Here is a 7,453-nt window from a genome sequence, read left to right on the forward strand (position 1 = left end):
TAAAGTAGTGCTCAATATTATTACATCAAGGATGCATGAAGACCTCATAGAGATATGTTGCATTATGTGACATGTAATTTAGATTTGGTGTTGAATTGTGTGGGTTATTTGTAAACATATCCCTAGCATTAGACGTATACATATGTTTATAAAGGTTTTTAATATAACTTAAAATCCAAAAATTCCCCTAAAGAATTCTATATACTCATGCATTTTTTATTATTCAAATATTAATAAAATGAAGATGATGTAAAATGGTGAAATATAAATGAAAGTGTATGCGGTAATTAACTTGTTGGGTGAAAGAGAGGGATTATGAACAAACAAGAAGGGAAAATGGGATATGAGAAAATAAGAAGAAGAAGCTAATTGACCTTGCTACTTGTTGAGTTAAGAATCTCTTGACATTTTAAAACGTACAAGTCATTTTTGCTTCAAATTATTTGTTCACAAAGCATGCACAAAGATGAATGACTCAATCTAAAGTCTTTATTTCCTAAGTGACTCCATCTTCTAGTAAATTCTTCCACTTGATAAGATATTCATTGATATTTATAGATTGCAGGACTTTGGTTCTACCTTTTAATATCCCTTTGGGCTTTAATATTAGTCTATCTTCTTCATCCAAAAGGGGTAGTTTTATTTATATAGGAGTGTGGACTTAGATATTTTCTTTAAAAATGAAACATGAAAAACATCATGTAAGTCCCATTTGCTTGGAATTTCTAGAGCACAAGCTATTTGGCTAACTTTCTTTTGTGTTGGTAAGTACCCTAAATCTTAGGCGAAAGTTTATGAATTTTTTAGTTTTTGAGTGAATTTTGCTTGTATGATTGGATTTGGACAAACACTTAGTCCCCTACTTCAAATTCATAGTCAATTCTTTCCAAATAAAATTGTAGTTTGATTCGGTTCCTTACTTGCTCGAGATGATTTTTTTTTGATGGAAAGGCTTTCATCATAAGTGGCCAGGTAAGTTTTCATAATGGGAGCCTTAAAATCAGAGAGACAAACTATTTTATTGACTGTAGAGGATGCCTCGATTGGATTCATTTTTCTGAAGTGTGATAAGTGGTGTTATAACACCAATAAACAAGATGTAGTCAACTATATCATTGTGATTGACGATCAATCACAAAATTCTTGATGTAGCCCTCAAGGCATTTATTTACTGCTTTGCTTTGTTTATCCATTTGGAGATGTTACGAAGTTCTCATGGTTAATGCATTCCCTATTTGGTCGAATATTCTTTCCAAAAATTGCTAGTAATTTGGGGTCTCTATCACTATTTATAACTTGGGGAAAACCATGGGGTCTCTAAATATTTTTCACACAACTATCAGTGATTTTACTAGATTTAGTTTTCGATTATATTCCAATGAACTAGGCATATTTGGTTAATAGATTTATGGTTGCAAATATGTTACCCTTCCCCTACAAAGTATGGAAGCTTGTGGTAAGTCCATGAACATTTCAATCCATTTATGATTTGGGATATGAAGGGGTTGAAGGAGACCCAAAGTTGCAAGTGATTTGAACTTCTATTGCTGATAGGTAGCACACTTTACCTAATATTTTTGAATATCAATCTTCATTCCTTTCTAGAAAAAATATTGGTGAATATTGAAGTATGTTTTGAAATATCCAACATGGTGTGCAAATGGGGAGTCATACTCCTCCTTTAAGATTTGAATTTTGAATTTGGAAGTGCTAGGTAAATATATTCATACCTTATAATAGATCATATCATTTTCCCATGTGAATTTTAAGCCTTATGTATTGTTGCACATATCTTCCTCATTTCATTTTTTTCACATATTCAACTTGAACATTTGAGATCCATTCATGAATGAATATTGAAATGGAGCATAAAATAACATCCCCTCCTTCTTTTCTTGATAAGATATCAATAACCTGGTTTTCCTTACTTTTATTATAGAAGAGTTTTGATGTAAAAAACTTGGATTTTTCTCACCCATTTTTGTTGTTCTAATAATATATCTTCGTTTTAGAAATATTTCAAGTTGTTGTGGTCTATTTTGACCAAGAATTTGACTCCAAATAAACATGGTTTTCATTTTCCAAGGCATGAATACTAGCCATCATCTCCTAATAATATGTATATTTTTCTTGCTCTTTGGGATTTAATTTCTAATTTTCAAAAGGAGCGGGGTGGTATTTTTGCATAAGCCAGTCTCATATTCATGTTCATGAAGCATCACATTTTAGCACAAAATATTTAATGAAATCTAGGGTATCCAAAATTGGGGTTGAAATCATCAAGATCTTCATCTTCTTAAAACAAGATTTTGGTACACATTCCATCTACAAGCATATTTTTTTTAATAGTGTTGTTAGTGGGCAACATTCTCTACATAACTTCTTATGAATCTTCTATAATACAATGTAAGAACTAAGAACCCTTGTCAATATGTGGTAATTTTAGGAACTGAGCAATTAGTAATCAACATAATCTTTTTTGGGTTAACCTTAATTCCTTTTGTGGATACTAATAATGTACTTATATGATTAATACTTTAGATAATGGTTTAGGCTACATAGTGTATTTAAATTTGTTAACCGAGGTTGATAAACTCGCGAGGCTCTTTGTGCTATATGCATAAGAGACAAGCTCTCACTTATTCAAATGACCTAAGCAAAGGAGTGCATGGGAATTTGGGATCAAATGAGAGAATCAATCTATACAGAACACAACTACTTGGCGCTTCAGGCAACCAATATTTTCTAAGGGTGAGTTCAATGTCATTGGGTGTAATTCAAGAAATTCTGCAACATGTGATTCTGTAGCTTCTGCTCATAGAAAAAGCTTCCCAAACCCCCTAAACTACTGAATCAAATCATATTATTAAAAAACAAAGATGACACTTGCTGAGAAATTAAATATCTCACTTACTTGAAAATAAAAAAACACATGTACGTGAAAATAAACAACACCTATATTGAAAGGAAAACCCACTAAATTCACAACACTACAAGACAATGTAAACCTACTAACAAATTAACAAGAAAACCACTGGCACATAACCGTACCTTGAGTGGGCCCCTACTTAAGGCTGGCCTGAGTGATGTAGGAGCATCTAAGCCTAGCCAGCAATGTGATGGTGTGGTCACATGTTGTGGCTAACGAGAGTTTGGAAGAAGAATTGGTTACTTAATTTCTATAAATTGCAAAGTATGTAAGTAGTTATCTTGTTACAAATACTAAGGAAAAGAGAGAATAGGTGGCAAGTTGATCCTCTCTACGTGGAGATCAAGCCAAGTAGTTATATTAATTAGTTAGGGTAGGATATGATTTCTAAATATATAGTGAATTCCTTCATATGTGGAAGGAGACTGTTAGATAGAGCATATATGTATTTTCTTGTCTTTTCTAAAAAAAGAGGAGAGAGGAGAGGATTCGAGAGAATTCAAGATGGGGTTGTAAGCCTATGGGCAGACTAGGAAACAGAGGTTCCAATTAGAAGAATCAGGCCAGAGAGGAATGGAGAGCCTCAAGATGTAATTATGTGTTTATGTGTTTATATACAAAGAGTTGATTCTGAGTGTGGAACTATGTATTTATGCATTTTTGAGTTCTGTTTTATATATATGGTTGATTGTTTAAATCCCATTCGTAGGCATGTTGATCGACCATCCATCATTAGAAGGATCTATGGTGATCCATTGATTAAATGAATGATTGCTATATGGATATCGTGTTTAAAACCAGAGTATGGCAGAGGAAACCCGACTGTAGTGTAAGTCCATCAATAGAACGAGAAGAGAAGAGTGTATGCACAAGAGCTTAGCATTGGCGATCTGTGGTGTAGGTGCAAGGAGTAAAGCCATTGGATCTAGACAATTAACAGACCATATCAAATCGCGTAGAATAGACCAAGTGATATCGCATCAGAGGAGAGTTGTGTTATCGAAACTAGCCGAGGAGACTTAGCGATGGCGATTGTGTGATAGAATGTCAATCGTTGGATCAGAAACAGATCGATGGTCATCACATGGCATAGACACGAGGCGTTAAGTAGCGAAAGTGGTTTTCAACGGTAGTAAGCAGATTATTGGGTGGCCTCAAAAGCCGTAAGTGGTTTCCAGAAAACGAACCCAATGACGTTATGTGTCGAGATTCAATCTAGTTGAAGTCCAGAGAAGATCAGACCATCTGTTGAAAGACTGATCGGATGGATATCGGGTGCAAACATGCATGAAGGTTAATTCGGATTTTGGACTTGATGGGGTTTTATACAACGGGGTTAACTCTATTTGAGATCCGATGATCTTGGTCGTTCGTTGTGGGATCGATCAAATGGTGATCGCACGGAGAAGTGCCATGGTTTAACAGTTCGAGCGGACCCGATGAATTTCTGAATGCGGGTGTATAAGTTTTGAAGTCCGGCTAAGCGTAGTAGAGTGGGGTTTCCCGTGTATATCCATGGTTTCATGCATTTTTGATAAATTTGTGTGGCCCTAGTTTTTTATGAAAAAGCATAGATATAACGCTTCCGATAGTATTAGTGGGCCATAACCATAAACCCACGACTAATAATTGGGTAAAAAGGGGGTTTATTGCCTTAGTGCGATTGACACCCCATCAAGTGGTATCAGAGCAAGGATGCTCTGCTTATGAAGATTATGATTACAAAGGTAAAAAAGTTGCAGCGGCTGAATGAATGACAAAGTTTGGCACCAGACTACATTAGTAAGACTGTAGGAAGAAATTTGGAAGTTCTTAGAGATTGTAGCAGAACCTCATTCCAGCTGAGGCTTGGAATAGATAGGGACAAAGGAGTCCCTAAGAGTAGTGAGTATATCAACCAGAAAGAGAGCAAGAGTGCTCAATGCAAGTTCAAAGGAAAGAGGACTTGGAGACCAGGCAGAGGAGAAGCTTGGTGAGAAGATCAAATTAGAAGGAAGTTGATTGGTTGCTAGTGTAGAGCTCACACAGAAGAGAAGATCACTATGGAAAGTCATATGGAAGGTTCAGAACAAGGCTACAAGATGAAGGAGAAGGGTTCCCAAATAATCCGTAGGAAACAGATGAGTCAAGCAGAGCTTGACAAGGAAATGGCTGAGATAAGGGAAGAACTCGATGCGTTAGTAATGCTGCTAGAGGAGAACCAAAGACAAGGTTGGGTCTTGAAGAGGAAGCCAGTGAAGTGGCCTAAGTTGCAGAGAAGGCTGCAACAAGAACAGGTAAAGTGGTTGATGGAAAACCTCAGAGAAGCAGAGGAAGAAATGGAAGTTTCCATTTGTAGACCAGAACAGGGTGAAATTCTGGGTGAAGAGGATAATGGGAGATCATCTGAAGATCTCATGGACTATTGGCATAGTTTAGAACAATTAGAAGATATGATGACAAGGGAAGTAGATGAGGCAATGAAGCCTTGTGATTTTAATTCTCATAGTTTGTGTATGTTTGCAGGATATGCAGAGGATGATGGACAGTCTGGTGAAACTATCACAAATAGGAATGAAGCTCTTGAGGTGAAGTATGATGGAGAATGCCTTTTAGAGGAAGAAGGTGCTGATTTATTGTAGCAGAAAGAGTTCATAGATAAATTTCTGTTTGGTGTAAGACAATCAGATGAAGTTGATATGGACCAGAAGTCTGATGAAAATGCCATAACAGTATTCCAAGAAGGTAAGCAAATGAATTTGTCTGATGAAATTGATGAAAGAAATTTGCAATATGATAGTGCAGAAAATAAGATAACTCAGGAGGATTGCCAAGAAAAGAATAAAGCTGAGAATAAAAGTTGTGATGAACTGTTGGAAAGATTTCACAGGGAAATAGAGTTCTTGGAAAGATTGCTCAAGGAACCTGCAGGAGAAATGAAGCTTTCAGAACCTGATAAAGAAGAGATTGTGGTTACCATGCATGATAAGGCTGAAATGTCTCAAACATTTATAGAGTTAAGTAAATGTTTAGACTCTTCAGTTAATGATGTGATTGTAGGCATGGAAGACAACATTAATAAATATGATGCTGCAATTAGAGAAATTGAGCAGAGATTATTTGAAGGTGAAATGCAAGATAAAGAGCATAAAGAAAGTTATATCCTTAGAGACATGAAGGAAATAGGAGTATTAATCTAGCATGATAAAGTTGGAAGGAACCAAAAATTTAAAAGAGATGATCAACAACATGAGAATGAATTTGAGGAAGGCATTAGATTGTAGAAGTATAGCAACTAGAAATAGAATGAAGAACAAGAGGTTAGTCTGGCAGTACAAAGAAATATAAATGAAGACCGAAGATACAATTGGAGAATGAAGAAACGGGTCAAGTGGAAGCTATTGCAATAGAGGTGGAATGGCAAGCTGATGAACGAATTCATGGAACTTGAACAAATTCATATTGATTTGTTAGAGAAGAAGAGACTCAAAGGAATGGAGTCACAACAAGAAGGATCTGTTGAAATCTAGAATATCTATGATGCAAGATTAGTGCTTGAAGCATCAAAAGAGGATGAAGGATCTTGTATTTTGAAAACTGAAAGTTGTTGTGTTTGCAGGTTTTGTAAACTTGAGGGAAAACAAGTAGTTATTGGAAACTGTCATAACAACAGGTGGAAAGATGACTACCCACAGCCATATGAAGAATAAGGAGAAAAGTTACAGTCAAGTGAAGGAAGATGTCCAGTCAGAGGACATCCAAAGGATAAGTCAAAAGGAGGATGGCAAAGGAATTATTGAGATCAAAGAAGTGTTTGGAAAGGAAGAGATCCATTCATATGAATATGGAACAAAGATTTTTCTTAGGAAAACTGATGAAGCTAATACAAACCAAATGGAGAATGTTATGGTGTATTCAGGAAGTGGGAGTAAATTGGAAGAATTGATGATGAAATTATTTGTGGAGACCTTGGTGTCTCATAGTTTTGAAACTAATATTTTGTGTGATAATGTAGGATACACTGAAGTAAGGCAACTGTTTAATGTTGTCATAAGGGAAAGGAAAAGTAAAGATATGATTTTTCAGAAGTTAGAAGAAGGAAATTCACATAATCTTGTGATGTAGAGGAAAGAGCAGCTGTTAAACATAGTTGTAGCGAATTATGCAGATATTGGACAACTATTGAGGACTGAAGCCAAAGGAAAGCAACTACTAAAGATTGATACAGAAGACTTGGTAGATGTTAAATAGTTATTGAAGATTATTGACCTTGAAGAAAGCCAGAGTAGAGAAGGACTAAAGACAAATGTTGCAGACAATGAAGTTAGTAAAGATCGTGCAGAGCTCTTGGGAGAAATTCCAAATGAGATGACATATTTGTGGCATGAGTCAAGTATTTTGGAGAAGAGGCAAGAAAACCAAAGAATAAATGATCAGACTGCACAACCAGAACTGAATGAGAATGAAGTTGTCATGGATGACAAATATGGAAAAGAAGTTGTCAGAAATGTTGGCATAATGAAGAAACAGGGTAAAGCATTTGTG

Source organism: Pinus tabuliformis, chromosome 3_2 (genome assembly GCF_031772625.1).
Source record: "Pinus tabuliformis cultivar Carrire ecotype Pingquan chromosome 3_2, CPIR1, whole genome shotgun sequence".
NCBI classification, from domain to species: Eukaryota; Viridiplantae; Streptophyta; class Pinopsida; order Pinales; family Pinaceae; genus Pinus; species Pinus tabuliformis.